Source organism: Nematolebias whitei, chromosome 3 (genome assembly GCF_014905685.2).
Source record: "Nematolebias whitei isolate Nwh7 chromosome 3, NemWhi1, whole genome shotgun sequence".
NCBI classification, from domain to species: domain Eukaryota; kingdom Metazoa; phylum Chordata; class Actinopteri; order Cyprinodontiformes; family Rivulidae; genus Nematolebias; species Nematolebias whitei.
Window position 1 is genome coordinate 56,337,094 of NC_056500.1, and position 19,884 is coordinate 56,356,977.

Consider the following 19,884-nt stretch of genomic DNA (forward strand, 5'->3'; position numbering starts at 1 on the left):
GGACTGGAGACCTGTCCAGTTTGTCTCCATGTGTCCCTGTGATGGACTGGAGACCTGTCTAGTTTGTCTCCATGTGTCCCTGTGATGGACTGGAGACCTGTCCAGTTTGTCTCCTTGTGTCCCTGTGATGGACTGGAGACCTGTCCAGTTTGTCTCCATGTGTCCCTGTGATGGACTGGAGACCTGTCCAGTTTGTCTCCTTGTGTCCCAGTGATGGACTGGAGACCTGTCCAGTTTGTCTCTATGTGTCCCTGTGATGGACTGGAGACCTGTCCAGGGTGTCCCCTGCCTCTTGCTCAGGGACTGCTGGACATGGACACCAGTGACCTCGCGATTCGAAAAGGAAGAAGCGGGTAAAAGATAATGGATGGATGAATGAAGTTTATATGTCCTGTAGCTTAAATAAACTGCAACAACATATTCCAGGTTAAAGGCTGTTAATCCAAAAACTTATGAATACTTTTGGTTGGAAATGTATAAAACGTATCTGCCGGTAAGTATAATATTTACTGTTCGTTTATTCTTTTGTTATAAACTGTACAGCGGTAGGTGACATTATTTGCGTAACTTGAGCAATAAAATACAACCAGTAACTAATGAAGGGTGTTTTAAAGTATCTTAAATCTGTTTCTGCAGCATATAAACAAAACTAGTTTAGTTTATTAGAAACTCACAACATCCTGGGCTAACAGCGGTTAGCATCAAATGAGCGTTTTGAAAACGTCAAGCAAGCATTGTGACTACACTAACGAAAAAATATACAATACAGTTATGGCAATAACAATGTCCGCTATTTAAATGACAGAAGGTTTATATATTTAACGCAGCAGTTACCGTTTTTTGATCAAATCACCAGCCCTTGTAAGCGCTGCACTCACTTCCGGGTTCTCGGCCGCAAATGTCACGTGACACTTTCAAAGCCCCGCCCACTGAATGTGTCGGTTTCCTCGAGAAGGGGTTCTCTGCAGACCAAAAGTAGGCGTTTCTGGCGAATAGGCGTTTGTCGGCGGCGAACACTGATTGGCTGTGGGTAACCCTCAAAGTCACGAGGATTATTGATGAGGTAACGTTTCTTTGCGATGTTTGACAAAGAAATATGATTTATTGTACTTATAAAGTATGTTATGTTTTCACTTATGCATTTTATTGAAGTACGTTTATTGTAGGTCACGATAGTTTCGACCGTTCTCTCGTTGTTGTTGTAACGCACTGAGGTAAAGTGAACCTCCACAGCTGCTCTCACTGTGCACGTGTACAACAACTGGGTGTTGCTTTTCAAAATAAAAGCTGAAAATAAAAGTTCTTAATACTTGAAAAATAAATATTTAAAAGCTGAGTATAACTGAAAAATATGAAAAACAAATAAATAAAAGTTGTTATTAGCTGAAAAATAAATAAATAAAAGCTGTTAATTATATCTATGTCTTTCTGCCATGTCAGGGACCACTCTCACTTCAGACTGACTCTAGAAGACCCCAAGATGTTGCTCAACAATGTTGACCAACATCTGATGTTGCCTTTCAAAATAAATCGCCTCCAAAGTTTAACATAGTTCATAGTAATAGTCAAAAGTTGCTGACCTTGTTGCAACATGAGTTAACACGAAAATGAGTGTAAATTGTCAATGATTCAATAATGAGTAATAACTTATTCAATAAAAAGTATGTAATTTGTCAATAATAGTCAATAATTCATTCAAGAATAGATTATGGGTGTTTGGTATGGCTCAGTGGCTAAAATGGGTTGGATGTTAGAGAAATTACTTAATTTTCAATTACCTGAATGCACAAATTCCTTCATTTATAGTTAAACTTTAGGAAATCAACTTTTTTTTTCCTTGTGAAAAAAATATCAAAATTAACTTTAAAATCCAATCCAGGATTAAGTAACAACTAGCAACACCCTAACTGTACTATGTTCTGTGTTTCCAACAGATGCTACGATGACTTCTAAAAATGGATGTCCCAATAAACACAATAAAAAAAGTTCAATGATGCATCAAATGTTGTCTGAGTATGTTTTAAGGTAATAACAAATGTGAAATCTGGAAAACAAAGAGAATTCCTGAATCTGTCTTGTGTGCTTTGATGTGTACATAAGTTTATTGGAGGTCCTGAAACAACTTTTCTGAGAACACAAAGATTTTTATTTTACCTTTGGCCAAGATGTCAGTTTGAAATCAGGCTGCTTACTGCAAAACCAAGAGTTTTTTTAAGACAGACAGTCTTCATTTGTATTGTTTTGTCGACTAAGCTAAATGTAATTTCTAAAATATGGATAAATATGATCTCATCATGCAGCATAGGCAACTGGGTACAGGTGTGTGGGCCAAAAGTCTGGGTATGTACTGACTCCTAAATGTGCTTGTTTTCTACTGAAACATGGAGTAGGGTTGACCTTTAAAATGTGAGACAGCTGAGGAAGTGAACCAGTAAACAGAAATACCTGCTCCAGTTGCAGAAATCTGACAGAAACTGACAATCACTCATCTGCAGTGACTGCAGGTTGAACAAGAAAATGTGAAGTTAAAGGAAACATTCTTTGTCCCAAGGCCAGTTTAAGTATCATTAATATTTTTCTTTCTTTATGAATCGATTGTAACTTTGTTCACATTTTTCAACAACCAAAATGGAATTTGTTTTTTAATGTTATGGCTTGGTATTAAAAAAAACTTAACATTTAGCTCCCCCCACTACCCAGTTATGTTGCTCTTATTTTGAAATGTAACCGGAAGTTCTGTGTGAAGAGAGTCGAAAAAAGAAGTTATGGAGACGCCGCGGCAGTATACTGGAGCGATGTCGAACCGAGACGCCGCCAGTGTTGAACCTGAGACGCCGCTAATGTCGAACCGGTTAACACCATAGACATAATATGCCTGTGGTTAACACAATCTGCCAATAACGCCTTGTTTTTAGACATAATGTGTCTGTGGTTACGGCATTTTATCGTTCAGCCTTTTTTTCTATCGTCCAATCAGATGTGGCCGGCCAGACACGCCTATTTTTCTATTGTCCAATCAAATATGGCCAGCCAGACACGCCCATTTTCTATCGTCCAATCAGATGCGGCCGGCCAGACACGCCCATTTTCATATAGTCCAATCAGATATGATCGCCCAGATACGCCCATTTTCCTATAGTCCAATCAGATATGTCCGCCCAGATACGCCTTCCGAATTTGGCTGCAGAGATACCTACTTGGTTTCCTCCCGGAGACAAAATAAATGGCACCAGTGACAGCTGAATTATCTTAATATGAGTTGCACAAGCAAATCTCTAAAAGTAGAAGTATTATGCCTTATGATACTGTTTAAAATCTTTATTTAAATTAATCCAAGCAGCCAGACTTCAGTCTTTTTAATGATTTGTTCATGCTTGGTTTGGTCTGTGTGTGAGAGTTCCTACTTTTATTTATTTATTAACATTTAATCAGGTAAATCCTATTGAGATCACAGATGCATCCATTTTCTTTTACCCATCCATCCATCTATTATCTTTTACTCGCTTCTTCCATTTTGGGTCACGGGGGTCGCCGGTGCCCATGTTCAGCAATCACTGTGCGAGGGGCGGGGTACACCCTGGACAGGTCTCCAGTCCATCACAGGGACACATAGAGACGAACGAGACAAACAACCATTCACTCGCTCACTCACACCTAGAGACAATTTAGAGTCACCAATCAGCCTAACATGCATGTTTTTGGTCTGTGGGAGGAAACCGGAGTACCCGGAGAAAACCCACGCATGCACGGAGAGAACATGCAAACTCCACCCAGAAAGGCACCTGGACCGGGGTTTGAACCAGGGACCTGCTCGCTGAGAGGCAGCAGCTCTACCAGTTGGACCACCGTGCTGCCCTGATCACAGGTCGCTTTTGCAAAAACTTTTGATATTTATCCATTTTAGCACCACATAAGAGTGACTTGAATTGAATTTGAGACTGTCCAAAAATATCAAATTTTGCTTATGGGAAAAAAACAACAACAAATCACCCACCCAAAAAAAATCTGATTAAATGATTTTGGCTGCAGTTTGAGCGCAGCCTAATCCCCTACCCTTTTGGAGACAGCCCAGATTAAGAAGGTTGTCTCAATTTATCAACAAAAACCAACACAACATGACTATAATTCAATACTTAATTTAATTTCTGAAAAATAAAGTAATCAATCAGAGGAGATTAGCTCCTTGGTTCAATTCTGAATTACGTACTTTAAAACAGTCATCTATAAAGCTAGAAAGAAAATGGGGCTCTATTAACGTTGAGGAATCCTACTTATCCTGGAGAGATAGCTGGCTTACAAAAAAGTGCTCCGTAAAGCTAGAACTTTATATTATTCATCTTTAATTGATGAGAATAAAAATAACCCCAGGTTCCTTTTCAGTACCATAGCTAGTCTAATGAAAAATCATATCTCTGTTGATTCATGTCTCCCTGCAACTATAAGCAGTGATGACTTCATGAGATTCTTTATGAATAAAAAATTTTCAATTTGGGAAAAATTCAAACCCACATTCCTATCGCCTCTAGCTCTGTGTCAACTTTAAAAATGTCACTAGAACCTGATTTATGTTTGGACTGTTTTGTCCTGTTGAGCTCTCTGAACTGAAAAATAATAGCTTCTTCCTGTAGTGAACCTAACCTGATGTCAAAACTAACCTAAGGTCAAAACCCTTGACCTTAAGAACCTTGTGGGACAGAAACTGTCATTTCATTGATTTGAATCCAGAAATACAGGTTCACCCATCCTGAGACTTTCTTTCTTGAAAATTCAAGTGAAAGAACACTCTCTTTTTATTATCATTACTATTTTACAAATGTTGATAATCAAAGTGTCTTAGTTCAAACCATTTTAGATGTTGCAGTGAACTAATCAACTTTATTAACTGTGAAACAGTGTAATGATTTTTGATTGCTTATGCAGAGTTAGAATTCATGTTAAGGTCTGTTACAGATTTTTATGCATTTTCTGACTTCTGTCTTCGAATGAGCAAGTGTACGTTTTCAAGGTCAGGAGTCGAAGCAGACATGTGTGGAACAACTGTCTTGTTTACATCCTCTCAGACGTAAACAGAAGGAGTTGGCACCTGTTTCTAAAACTCGCCTAAACAAAACTCTCTATGTCTCTGAGAACATTTCTGATCTGTTCCATAACAATTCTTGCTGTCTTCTAACCTCTTACGTCACAAAACACACCCCGTCTGGTCGGTTCTGACCAATGGGAAGACTCCCAAATGAACCGGGAAAAGAGCTCTTTAAAATGTCGGTACTTCCTGGTCTACACAGTTCTGTGAGAGTTGGGATGAGCTCAGTTCTGCGCGGAGAAGCCCAGTTCTGTGGGGTTCTGTTGGTTGGAGAAGTTCGGCGGCGCGGACAGTTCTGATATGTCCTAGTGCTGTGCAGTTGCTGTGGGAGCCGGGAAGACCCTGACATGACCACAGAGCTCTTCCGAGTTTCATGGGATTATAACAATTTCCACTGAGGTGAGCTTGTGTCGGACAGTCTCGCCATTACTCCGGACGATTCACAGCCATCCTACGGAGACGCTGAAAGGGTGCGTTAAACGGAATCTCGCCTGAGACATCTCCAGGTAAAAGAGTCGATTTCACCACCTAAGTGTACTGTAAGGAAGAAGCTGAAGAAAGCCCGGAGAGTGCCGTTCTGTTCAACACTCTCCCTCAAACACCATCTTTCACCCCCTTGAAACTTCCTTCCCATCTTTAAACTCCTCTCTCAAGTAGATATTCTTCCAGATATTTAGAAATGTCTGTGTAAAGTGCTCATCCACCGCAGTGTGGATTAAGATCATAATTGTACAGATTTCATAAATGTCTGTGGTGAAGCAACGGAAAAATCATGGCCGTATGATTTTTCCTGATTGATTGCTTTTGTTGTTATTTTCATAATTTGCCAAATTACTGTAAATGTTTGATGTTAAACTTTGATTCTGTAAATAAATGACCACATTCATTTTGATGGGTCAAAGATAAATGACGTCTCACGTTTGCATTTCATTAAATTCAATGCACGTTTTATTCAGTCCAGAAAAATGAGGAATCCGTGTTAATTGATGAATATATCTGAGCATCTGTTCATCTACATTTTGGTGGCCCGTATACGTGTTCATAAATGACTGTGTATTCGTGTAAAGATTGATTTTACATGTTGGCATGAAGAAAAATAACAGTTTGTCAGCTGTGCTTGAACGCAGCGTGCTGGAGCTGTCGTCTATCTATTCCCTGAGACGACTTCTGTTGTGACTTGGTGTTATATAAATAAACTGAATTAAACGGAATAATTTCTGAAGATATTGAGATGTAATTTGATGTGGCAGTAGCTGATAGTCATCTGCAACACATACTCTGAGCCTGATATCTTTTAGTATTGCATGAGATCAAGCATGTGGTTATTTTTAAGGTTTGACCAAAGCAGCAAAATCTCTGTCATTTCCCACGTTAAAGATGTCGCCAGGACAGCTCTTACTGATGATCGGTTAAAGCAAATTGATGGAAAACTACAGGTTGGTGTTGTATTTCTTGACTTCAGTGCAGCTTTGATATTGTTGACCATGATCTATAACCAATGAAACTGTCAGCTTATGGCTTCAAACACTCAGCTATTAACTTTATGAGTAGTTATCCTATTGAAAGGAAACAGTGTGGTATGTTTAATGGAATTTGCTCATATTATATATCCCTTCCATGTGGAATTGAACAAGGTAGCTGCTGAAGTCCTCTGTAGTAAAGTATTTTTGTAAATGACATATGTCATTTGTATTAGTCAACACATGCATGACTGTATATGCTGATGATACAACTATTCATGTGTCTTCTGATAGCTTGGATCAAGTAAACATGATATCACAGCAAGAGCTACTGTCTATTTCTGAGTGGGTAACAGACAAGTTAAAACTGAATGTTTCAAAAACAAAGTGTATGGCATTGGGTTCTAAATAATTTGTAAGACAAACTAAAAATTTGCAAATCTTTGTAAATGGACTGTACTTATATGGCACCTTTATATCTGATCAAGATACTCAAAGCGCTTTACACTGTGCTTCATTTACCCATTCATACATTCATTCATTCATACTGCACTCTACTAGATCTCTACAAAGCTAAGTGAACAAATCATTCTAAAGAGACTAATCAGAGCTTTATCACATTCATACACCAATGGGACACACATTGGAGGCAATGAGGGGTTCAGTGTCTTGCCCAGGGACACTTTGGAATGTGACTGCTGGTGGATTCAAACCCCCAACTCTCACATTGGAAGACGACTGCTCTAACCACTCAGCCACAGCTGCCGGCTTTGTACAAAAACAATAAATAGAACAAGTTAAATGGTAAATGGACTGTACTTATATAGCGCCTTTCTATCTAATCCAGTTACTCAAAGCACTTTACACAATCTGTGTCCTCATTGACCCATTCATACATTCATACAGTACTCTACTAGATCTCTACAATACTAACTGAACAAATCATTCTAAAGAGACCAATCAGAGCTTTATCACATTCATACACCGTTGGGACACACATCGAAGGCAATGAGGGGTTCAGAGTCTTGCCCAGGGACACTTTGGTATGTGACTGTTGGTGGATTCGAACCCCCAACTCTTGCATTGGAGGACAACTGCTCTAACCACTCAGCCACAGCTGCACAGGCTAAGCTACTGGGAGTCATAATAGACAAAACTCTTTTATGGTCAAAATAAAATTAATAATATTGTGACTAAGATGAGCAGAAACATTGCTATAATCTGGCGTAATGCACATTTTATGTCTCTGGAAATAAGACAATTAGTAATATGGTATTTAGTTCTTTGTCAACTTCAATACTGTTCAGCCGTTTGGTCAAGTGCTTCAAAAAACATCTGGATAAACTACAGATAGTTCAAAATAAAGCTACAAGACTAGCATTCGGATGTAATTTTAGAACAAACGTCAATTTCATGCAGCAATGCCTGTCATGGATGAAAGTCCGTGACAAACTCGCATGCAGTCTTCTTCTCTCTTTACACAAAATCTGGATTTCACATAAACCGTTTAGCCTTTTCTCATAGTTACCCCCCTGCAATAGACCTGCTTTTAATACTAGACGAGCCTTTGTTGCTGCTTTTATATTACCTCTGCCTAGGACTAAAGCTCTCAAAAGAACAGAATCAGAACAAGCTTTATTATCATTGTACCAAGATACAGTGAGATTATGTTCGTACCGTCGTCCGAAGGATGTGCGGAGTGCATGTTGCTGCTGCTACAGGGGCGCAGCCTCTTCTTTATCAGAATACTTTTTTAGATAGAAAAATGTAAAGGGCCATGAGGATGGACAGTGGTATTACAAAAAAGATCTCTTCACATCTTGTCCTATCAGGACACGATTTAAGACATCAAAAAACTCTACCAGCAAGCACATTTATAAGCACATGCATTTGACTTCAAGATGGTGAGATTTGTCCACGAAGTACTTCCAGATAGCCATAGTCCTGATAAGATTGGTCAACCAGCAGTTTTGATAAGCCTGCACAGAAGTTCTCTGGGGGGGGGGGGGGGGGGTGTTATAGACAAAGCTTTTCCTTAGTTTACCCATGTCCAGGAGAAATTTGATAGTCGGCCTGTTTTCAAGGCCAGATGGGGGAGTCAGATTCAGATAAGCCACAACTGTTGATTTTCTTCAGGCAGACTGTTTTTTTCTTGTCAGCCTTAAGTCCTGTTGGTACTTTCAAGATCCAAAAAGGTCAGATTTGTGGGCATTCCACTGATCCATGCTATGAGCCTCATTCAAGGCTGTCTTCAACATGTTGGCGAGTCCTAGAAGTCGCAGGCGGCCTGCTGCAATTCTCACAAATCACTTCCATCTTACGGTTAACTCGTAAATCAGCTGATTTTGAGTATTCATAGCACAAACCAAACCTTCACACAGACTTGGCAGTTTTGTCATGGCTGAAACTGCTGCCGATGTCTTCCTTAATAGCTGATAACATAGGAACCCGCCGATGCCAAAAAGCAGAAACCTTTCTATCATGATTCAATGTATATAAACGTCTTCTGTGACTGCCTGAGACAGAACTGAAAGACACATCAGCTCTCACTTCCCCCCACGAGTCCATGACGTATCCTGCAGCGTGAGTCTCAGCGGGACATGAGGGCTCTCCAGGACCCTGTCGTTTTGTTGAAAATATTTTATTGATTGTGTTGAAAGTCCAGCTCACCAGGTCCATAATAATATTTTTCATTCGGAAGATGTGTATCAGGAGCTCCGAGACACAGACAGAGAGCCAAAAAAGCAGGAGGAAGAGGAGAATCGGGAAGGGAGAGGAAAAGCATCTGCCTTGAGCAAGAGCGAGTGCAGAAACTGGTGTGTATCGAACAATTTCTTATTGGAACATGCTGCCTTCTGTAATTACATTGATTGCTGATCATGTTAGTTTTTAGAAGAATCTTTAAAAATCTATAATAGATAATGAAATAAAATTGAATTGATGAAATGATAAATTTACGTATAATGGAAATGAAGATCGTTTGTTAACTTTGGAAGTGGTGATTTTTTGTGTTTTAATTCTTGTGTGCTTTGAAGTATTTTATCATTTAGTAATGCTTGATTTGAATTTTTATATTTTGATTTTGTTTTTATCGTGGGTATTTTATTATGTCTTTTTGTATGTTTGTAAAAGCTTGATTTAATTGCAATGGTTTTGGTGTGGACCCCAGGAAGAAGAGTCTCTACTACGGTAGAAACTAATGGGGATCCTTAAATAAACAAATAAACAAAGAGGATTTTAGTCTGAAACTCTAGCATGAAAGGCAGCAGGCAATGTGCTTTTAAAGGAATGCTTTAAAAATTGTTATAAATTGGTTTACATTTATGATCTAAAGAATAATCACTGTGAAAAAGCACATCCTGTTGCTGCTGATCTGTTACATGTTGCTGCTGATCTGTTTCATGTTGCTGCTGATCTGTTTCAATGTTGATGTGTTCATGCGTGCACATCCGCTCACAGACTCATGTTCATGTTTGTGCTGATGTTCAATGTTTTATGTTATGAGTGCTTAGTGTATATTTAGTTGATGTTTTTCTTAGTTCATATCTTAGATGTTATTGTTTTTCTTTTACATTTTATTGTTGGATGTAACTGGGACCCTGTGAACATAATTTTGCTCCACCACATGTGGTGGAATGACAATAAAGAATCTCTGACTCTGACTAAAAGGGGACATGTTGTTGGTAAATAGTTTCTGGAGAGCTGGTCTTTTTACAACACCAGGTGGCAATGCTAACCCATGGTAAAATTCAGATTTCTTTAAACAACCAGTTTAATGATTTATTTACATGTATGCATGGATGCACTTAGTGTTGTGTTTATGCAATAATCATGTTTAGGAACAATAACAATTATAACATTTGGTTTAATTCCACTCAGGCCTTTGAGGGACTTTTAAAGAATCCAATAAACAAGGGAGTCATCGGAGTGTCAACACTGAGTCAGACGTGATGAAAATACAAATCCAGGATTAGACAGTGATCTGCACACAACGCCTCAAGGCGTACCTCAAGGTACAACTTTACAGATTTGAACTTACTGTGCCAAGACAATGTGGAATGTCCTAGTTGAATGTGTCATCCTCTGTCACTATCTGGTAAATTCACAATATCATCACACATCTGACATAGGCTTCCAAACAAGAACAAAAACACATCTAAAAGAGCAAATCATTTTCTTTCATATTCATACATCGCCAAATATGATAAACTGCCTCTTGTGTAGATCTGCAAAAGATCTTGCATTATTAATGCAAAGACAGCATCATGAAATGGTCTCTTTAGTGTTTTTTAAATGTGAACTACATTTCTTTTTTCCCATTAAAATGTTGTGCAGAAATTGAGTTGCAGTTACAGACTTATAGTTTTAATATGGTGATAAAAGAGAGGGGATTTTAAATCCACTGAGTGTTGGGCAAAAACACCTGTACAAATGTTTACAGTGCATCCATCCATCCATCCATTATCTTTTACCCGCTTTTTCCATTTTGGGCCACGGGGGTCGCTGGTGCCCATGTCCAGCAATGAAGGTGCGAGGGGCGGGGGACACCCTGGACAGGTCTCCAGTCCATCACAGGGACACATAGAGACAAACGAGACAAACAACCATTCACTCTCTCACTCACACCTAGAGACAATTTAGAGTTACCAATCAGCCTAACATGCATGTTTTTGGTTTGTGGGAGGAAACTGGAGTACCTGGAGAAAACCCACGCAGCATGGAGAGAACATGCAAACTCCACCCAGAAAGACCCCCTGACTGGGATTTGAACCCGAGACCTGCTCGCTGAGAGGCAGCGGCTCTGCCAGTTGCACCACCGTGCTGCCCATTTACAGTGCATAAAAATACTTTTTGGACAGAATAGTAAAGTGTTTTCTTAGGAAGTAGAATTTCATTTGAAGGTGTTTTTATCAAGTTATAAATTAGATCTACATAATTTGTGGCCTCTATGACAAATTCCTTTGTAATGAAAACATTCTAAAGTTTTTGTTTGTGCTTTTATCTACATACTTTTGTAAAATTGTGTGATGCCTTATGATAAGTTATTCATGCTGAAATATTGTTGCCTGCAAATGAAGGCAAATGTGAGAATGCTCTTCATTGACTACAGCTCAGCATTCAACACCATAATCTCCTCCAAACTGGTCTCCAAACTCACCACACTGGGTCTGGTGAAGTCCATCTGCTGCTGGATACTGGACTCCTCACCAACAGACCACAGGCATCGAGAATCAGCAGTCACCTCTCCTCCACACTAGTCCTCAGCACAGGTATGCCTCAGGGCTGTGTCTTCAGTCCACTCTTGTAGTCTCTAATCACTCGTGACTGTACTGCCAGGCACAGCTCAAATGTCATCTTCAAGTTCGCTGATGACACCAACATCTTGGGCCTCATCATCGACAACAACAAGAGTGCCTACAGAGATGAGGTGTACCAGCTGGTGTCAGGAAAATAACCTCTCTCTGAATGTCAGCAAAACGAAGGAGATGATAGTGGACTTCAGGAGGCAGTGTAGAGGCCAGCATTCCACCATCTACATAAACAACGCTGAGGTGGAGCAGGTCAGCAGCTTCAAGTTCCTCAGCGTTCACATTACTGCGGATTTGTCCTGGACATTACATACAGACACTGTGGTCAAGAATGCCCAACAAAGACTCTATTTCCTAAGAAGACTAAAGAAGTTTGATACAAACACCAACAACCCTCACTAACTTCTATAGGTGCATGCATCATGCCTGCTGACAGGCTGCATCAAAGGGTGTTATAGGAGCTGCACTAGTCAGAAAGCGCTGCAGAGAGTGGTGCAAACAGCAGAGGACATCATTGGTAGCAGTCTCTACACCATCCAGGACATCTACCACAGCCGATGTCTGCATAAAGCACGCAGCACCATTAAGGACCACACCCACCCAGCACAAGGACTCTTCTGTCTACTACCCTCAGGCAGACGATACAGAAGCCTGCCATCATGTACAAAAAGACTCCAAGACAGTTATTATCCACAAGCTGTCAGATTACTGAACTCTTGATAATAATAATGAACAATTGACAATTACATTGCAGCAAGCCACGTCTGTGACAACTAATATGTTTATTGCTGCTGCACTATGTGCCTGTATCATGTATGTCACTACCATACCAGCATACAGGTCCTTCTAAAAAAATTAGCATATTGTGATAAAGGTCATTATTTTCCATAATGTAATGATAAAAATGAAACTTTCATATATTTCAGATTCATTGCACACCAACTGAAATATTTCAGGTCTTTAATTGTTTTAATACTGATGATTATGGCATACAGCTCATGAAAACCCAAAATGCCTGTCCTAAAAAATTAGCATATCATGAAAAGGTTCTCTAAACAAGCTATTAACCTAACCATCTGAATCAAAGACGTAACTCTAAACACCTGCAAAAGATTCCTGAGGCTTTTAAAAACTCCCAGCCTTGTTCATTACTCAAAACCGCAATCATGGGTAAGACTGCCGACCTGACTGCTGTCCAGAAGGCCATCATTGACACCCTCAAGCAAGAGGGTAAGACACAGAAAGAAATTGCTGAATGAATAGGCTGTTCCCAGAGTGCTGTATCAAGGCACCTCAGTGGGAAGTCTGTGGGAAGGGAAAAGTGTGGCAGAAAACGCTGCACAACGAGAAGAGGTGACCGGACCCTGAGGAGGAATGTGGAGAAGGGCCGATTCCAGACCTTGGGGGACCTGCGGAAGCAGTGGACTGAGTCTGGAGTAGAAACATCCAGAGCCACCGTGCACAGGCGTGTGCAGGAAATGGGCTACAGGTGCTGCATTCCCCAGGTCAAGCCACTTTTGAACCAGAAACAGCGGCAGAAGCACCTGACCTGGGCTACAGAGAAGCAGCACTGGACTGTTGCTCAGTGGCCCAAAGTACAGGATTCTGAGCTGCAGCTGATTGGACAAGATATTTGTTAAAAAGTATGCCTTTAATTTTAATTTAACTGACCACAATTTTCACTCTGCTACTATCTTTACTTACTTTGCTCAACCTGTTTTGTATTTGTAATTATTTTTTCTATCCTTAACATGTTTTTTTTGGTCTTTCAGATATATCTGGACCTGTATCTGGACCTACCATTCTGTGTTGGTCTGTCTCTCCTTCCTGTCCTCTCAACCAGCCAGTCAAAGCAGATGGCCGCTTGTCCTGATCCTGGTTCTGCTGGAGGTTTCTTTCTTTTAAAAGGGAGTTTTTTTCTTTCCACTGTTGCCACTGTGCTTGCTCAGAATGGGAGACTGCAACAAAGTCAAGATTCAACTTGTCTGCTGGATTCCTTAGATAGAGAACTTTACTAATTGGCTTTTATGTGAATGTTTCTTTGTTGTGATTTGGCTTTATAAATAAACTGAATTGAATTGAATTAATTCCAGTTCCAGTAAGATGATGGACGGCAGCTCCATCTGGCTTCTCTGCAGTCTATTATCATCAAACTGACCCGTTTTTTCGAACCGGACCAAAGTTGGTCCCCCTTCCAACTGAATTCGGTGTTCAGTGACTCAGAGAGCCAGATGGGACCGTCCAAAAATTATTTCGGTCCAGGACCGGCCGCTCCCACCCCACAGGTCACTCTGAGCACACCCTGCCGGCCAGGTGACCCCTCGAGCTGGGGCGTTGTCGCACAAAGGTTCTGTGTTTTTTCTCTCTCTCTCTGGACCCCAATGAACTTCTCATCTGGACCTTTGTGGTTCTACCTGGTTCCGACAAGAATCGCTGGGTGGTATTTCACTGGTTTTCTGCTGGACTGGCCCTCGTTGTGTCTTCATTGGTGTGGGGGAAGTGTACCTGTGACCCCCAAACTGGACCAGAACCAAACCGAGTTGGCTGTGAGGGACTTTGTCTTCAACATAGCTGGTCTCAGCCTCAGTGAGCAGCCCGTTACATTTAACGAAGGACTGTCCACCTCCATGGAATCGCTGTGTTCGCCTGGAGGAGACGCTCTGATGCTTTGAAGCACCGCCGGAACCGGACCGGAGCAGAACCCGGCCAGAGACGACTTCAGCCTCTTTGCCTCTCATGCTGTGGAGCGCTGGAGCCGGACTGGAGCAGAACCGGACCGAACCAGTGACGACTTCAGCCTCAGCCTCTCCGGTCAGTCTCCTAGTTTTCACCGAGGGTGCCTCTCGTGCTGTCAGGTGCGGAGGTGACGTGCAGAGAAGCAGAGGAGCATTGCTGCGTGGTGCTCGAGAGAAGATCGGAGTTTGCATCAGAATTGCTGCGGGCCTCCATCCAAACTCACCTGGATAATTATTATTTTTATTTTGGATCACTCTGTTGTCCCCTGTTGACCTGAAACGAGCTAGGACCATGTCTTTCACTTCAGGAGGATTTTCTGGCAGCTCACTCTGTTATTTGCTGCGAATTATCTGTTTCTGCCTGTTGGTTCTGGACCCAGCTTCTGTTTCTCATGGGAGCATCCATCCATCTTCGCAGGGGGGCCGGAGCCCCCCCTCAACCCAACTCAAACTGCAGTTGGGCCACCTCATCGAATTTGTTAGCCCATTTGATTTGTGACACTTTATGGTCTGACACTTTTCTGCACCATTCACATTATTGTCATTATTTTCAGTTCTCAGATTATCTGGAGTCACTGAATCCTGTTAATACACCTGGATCTGTCCATCACTGCAACTTTAACTGTTTTTGGGTTCTGAATGATCGCGTCTTCATTAATGTTTCTCATGGTTCAATTATGGGGGCTAATTGTCACACTACTAACTCCTTTATATACACATCAGTCACGAAAAACTCAAGAAAATGTCTGATAATAATGTTGTTACTGCTCTCACGGATTCAGCCCAACCCTGGACCCCCACTAATGACAGCACACCAAATTACTTTAAAAACATGTCAGGACTTCATTTTCTGCATGTAAATGCACGTAGCCTTCTGAGAAAACTTGATGCCTTGAAAATTCTGGTCAGTTCTTCTGGGGCAGATGTAGGGGCCGTTGACACGGCGTGTATTTTGAGTGTATCCGCAGGTTTCTCTCTGCGGTTCTGCTGATCATTTACACGACACCAGTGTCCCCCATCTTTGAATCCAGAGGTTTCTGAATCCACCTTCCAGTGTGGAGGTTTTTTGCTGACACCCCACTGATAATGTAAACATCTCCCGCTGAGGCTTTGTGTTAAACAACATGTGCGCACGCACGCGCGAACAGATGCTGTATTTCTATCAACATGGCAGCGGACACAGTGCTTTCAGAACTACGACTGATGGAATATATTTTTAATCTCGTAGTTAATCTATGTCAGATTCCAGGTGCTGTGACCAACATCTGTGTTGGAAGAGACACAGTCTGATCCAGTTCTAATGTCGCTGTTTATAGAACGAGGCACGCGCACACGTCGCGCTGCACTATAACATATTAAATGTGCTAAACAATAAGTTTAATAATAATAAATAGTATTTATCTTAAATTTGAAATATATAATGAAGCTCTCTGAGCTAAATGAAGCTATCTGGACATGATGTAATTCAAATTATGTGATTAAAATGATGCTAAACATATTGCATGCTATTAACGTTGAAAATAAAGACATTAGGTTTAATTTTTATTTATTTATTCAACACCACAAACTGTATGTCACACAAACACTGAAAATTAAACTGAACACACTATTAAAAATAAGTTAACTGTAAACTACATTAATGAACTGGACTCTCCTCTATTTTCAACCTGGATGTCCCATGTTGTTCATCTGGCTCGTTTATGAAGTCACTCCTTTTGTCATAGCTCTGCTCTCTGTCAGCTCCTCTGTCATGCTGCACACTCAGTAATCACTCAACTCATGTCACCTGTCACCGCTCATTATCCCACAGCTCCACCACCTGGTCCAGTCAGTACTTAAGTTCACTCATTCCTCTCAGTCTGAGCCAGATTCTCTATCCTGTCTCATCAGCAGTAGACTTTCCAGCATTCCATTGATTGACTCATCACGTTCATGACCCTTGCCTTGACCACGACCACGCTTTTGCCTCAGCCCTCGTCTGCTTTTGCTCATCTGATCAGGTACCGACTCATGCTCTTGTTTTTTGACTCTCTTTTTGGATCACGTACTGGATACTTCTGCTGAACAACTGACTTCACGGTATGAACTCTGCCTTTCCCTTCTGACTGTTTTTTGGATCACGGATTAAAGGTCAAGCTCATTCTGTATCACGGACTTATCCTTATCCCTGAATCTGATTCCCACAGATTCATTTCCCCAATTAGTCTCTTTCCCCCTGCATCTACTAACCTTTATCTTTTAGTTGCAAGCCTGTTGGACTCCGTTCCAGTGGACCTTAACATCAGTTCTACTTCTACTGGCAGCCCGCCACTACAACACTACCCAATCACGAACTACCAATCAGAAGATCGGAACCAGCCCAGAACCGGACCTACTCCAGAGTTTTACTTTATTTCACAATAAATCTTTTAACCCTCTCAGTGGTTGTTGTTGTTGTTTGCGATCCGGCCTCTGGTTCATGACAGTAGAATCTGGCCATTATGGATCCAACACCAACCCGAGAGTGGTGCTCTAAGGAAGAAGGGGCTGTTAGTAAACTTGAGAAAGGGCTTCAGGAAATGGTTGTTTCTCTTCAAGCTTTGTCCCAACAGTCAAACCAAGTCATCAACCAAACCCTGTTGACTCCTGCACCAAGAGAACCACGGTTAGCCCCCCCTGAACATTTCAGAGGTGAGCCTGAGCAATGTCGACCATTTTTGACTCAGTGTGACATTCAATTTCAATTGCAACCTTCATGTTTTCCCACTGAGCATGCTAAAGTAGCTTATGCTGTCTCACTTCTCGCTGGAAGAGCCTAGACGTGGGGCACTTCTGAATGGTTAAAAGGTGGCGTGGTATGTCGTAATTTTTCTGAATTCTCCAAAGAGTTGTGTCGGGTTTTTGACCCCATCCTCCCTGAGAGAGAGGCAGCCCGAAGAATTTTTTATATTAAACAAGGCAAGGATTCTGTAACCAAATACATCATTCACTTTCACTCTGTTTCAGCAGACAGTCATTGGGATGAACACGCACTCACTGACGCCTTCTTCAGGGGGCTTAATGAAGATGTTAAGGATGTGCTGGCAACAATGGACTATCCCTCATCCCTACGCCAGCTGGAGGAGGTGGCCACCCGTGTTGACCTTCGCCTGCGTGAGCGTGAGCGTGACCGTGAACAGAGTCGAGGCAAGGCCACAGCCATGTCCAGAACCAGACATCACCTTGTGGATCATGAACCTAAAACGGAACAAACCAAGAGCCCTCAGGATCCTCTGTATGCTACGGAACCCATGCAACTAGGAAGAAGTCGTCTGACCACCCAGGAACGAGAACGTCGGAGGAGGTACCATCTCTGTTTTTATTGTGGTCAAGGCGGTCATGATTGTCATCATTGTCCAGTAAAAGACCAGGCTCAGCAGGAGGAGAGGCTCCTGTTGAGTCTTAGTCATAAGATCAAGTCCTCTCCACCTATCATGTCCAAGTCCAAGGTCAAGTTCATAATAAAGGGTGGTCAACCCGTCATCGTCTCAGCTTTTATTGATTCAGGGGCCGACACGGAATTCATTGATAAAACCTTTGCCAAATCCATAGATCTGACCATTGTTCCATCACCTAACAACCATAGGGTCCTCGCTTTAGATGGTCATCCTTTAAGTCAATCTAGTCTTGAAACTGTTCCAGTCACCATGGTGTCGGCCAACAACCATTCGGAACTGATCAGATTCATTGTTATTGATTCACCCCAACTCCCAGTGGTTTTAGGTTCCACTTGGTTACGCAAACACAACCCCCAAATCGATTGGAGGAACCAAGAGATTGTAGGATGGGCTAATGAGTGTTATTCTACATGTATTCAGAGCCAACTCAGTTCACCAGCCCTTGTCACAGCCAATGAGGAGACCTATCCTAATCTAAGTCAGGTACCTAAAGAGTACCATGATTTGAAAGAGGTCTTTAATAAATCAAAAGCTACGTCCCTTCCGCCACATCGTCCATACGATTGTGGTATTGACCTGATCCCAGGTTCTACCCCCCCTCGGGGTAGATTATATTCTTTGTCTGGTCCCGAGCAAGAGTCCATGAGGAAATATATAACAGAGTCCCTCCAAGCTGGTATCATTAGACCTTCAGCATCCCCCGCTGGTGCAGGTTTTTTCTTTGTAGGGAAGAAAGATGGGTCACTTCGTCCATGCATTGACTATAGAGAACTTAACAAAATAACCATAAAGAACAAGTATCCTCTGCCCCTCATGAACTCTGCTTTTGATATAATCCAAAATGCTAAGATATTCACCAAACTGGATCTTCGCAACGCTTACCATTTGGTCAGGATACGGCGGGGAGATGAATGGAAGACGGCTTTTAATACCGCAGATGGCCATTATGAATATCTTGTTATGCCATTCGGCCTCACCAACGCTCCTGCCGTTTTCCAAGCCCTGGTTAATGATGTCCTTCGTGACATGATTAACATTTACGCTTTTGTTTACCTTGATGACATACTTATCTTTTCACAAGATAGCATTTCTCACCGTCGCCATGTCAGAGCTGTCTTAACCCGCCTTTTACAGAACAACTTGTTTGTCAAGGCAGAGAAGTGTGCTTTCCACCAAGTGTCCACCTCATTCCTTGGGTTCAACATTTCTCCAGGTCAAGTATCCATGGAACCCGGGAAGGTATCAGCGGTGGTGGATTGGCCCAAGCCCAAGGATCGTAAACAGCTGCAAAGGTTTCTCGGTTTTGCAAATTTTTATAGGAGGTTCATTAAGAACTACAGTTCAGTTGCAGCTCCTCTTCATTTTCTCACCTCATCTAAGACCAAGTTCATCTGGGACTCCGTTGCCAACCAATCATTCCAGAAGCTCAAAACATTGTTTTCCTCTGCTCCAATCTTGCACTCTCCAGACCCCGAGAAACAATTCATTGTGGAGGTCGATGCATCCAGCACCGGGGTGGGCGCCATCCTCAGTCAGCGCAGCACAGATGGTAAGATCCACCCCTGTGCTTACTTCTCCAGGGCACTCTCCCCCGCTGAGAGAAACTACGACGTGGGAGACCGTGAGCTTTTGGCAGTCAAGATGGCCCTGGAGGAATGGAGGCACTGGCTGGAAGGTGCGAAGAAGTCCTTTTTGGTATGGACCGACCATAAAAACCTGGAGTACCTTCGCACAGCAAAGAGACTCAATCCCCGTCAGGCCAGGTGGGCTATGTTTTTCTCTCGGTTCAGTTTCACCCTCTCTTACAGACCCGGGCCCAAGAATGCCAAGCCGGATGCCCTGTCCCGGGTCTTTGAGGTCAAGGAAGGGCCCTCAGAAGAGGTC

General features: G+C 42.0%; 1 protein-coding gene across 1 annotated transcript in view; it reads right to left on the reverse strand.

Moving 5' to 3' along the window:
- The window catches only part of exoc1 (exocyst complex component 1), a 25,045-nt gene extending 24,149 nt beyond the window's left edge, over window positions 1–896 (reverse strand). The window contains exon 1 of the mRNA XM_037675047.1: window positions 835–896. The gene's annotated coding sequence lies outside the window, so the exon portion shown is untranslated. The remainder of the gene's footprint in view (window positions 1–834) is intronic.
- Between the last annotated feature and the right edge of the window lie 18,988 nt (window positions 897–19,884).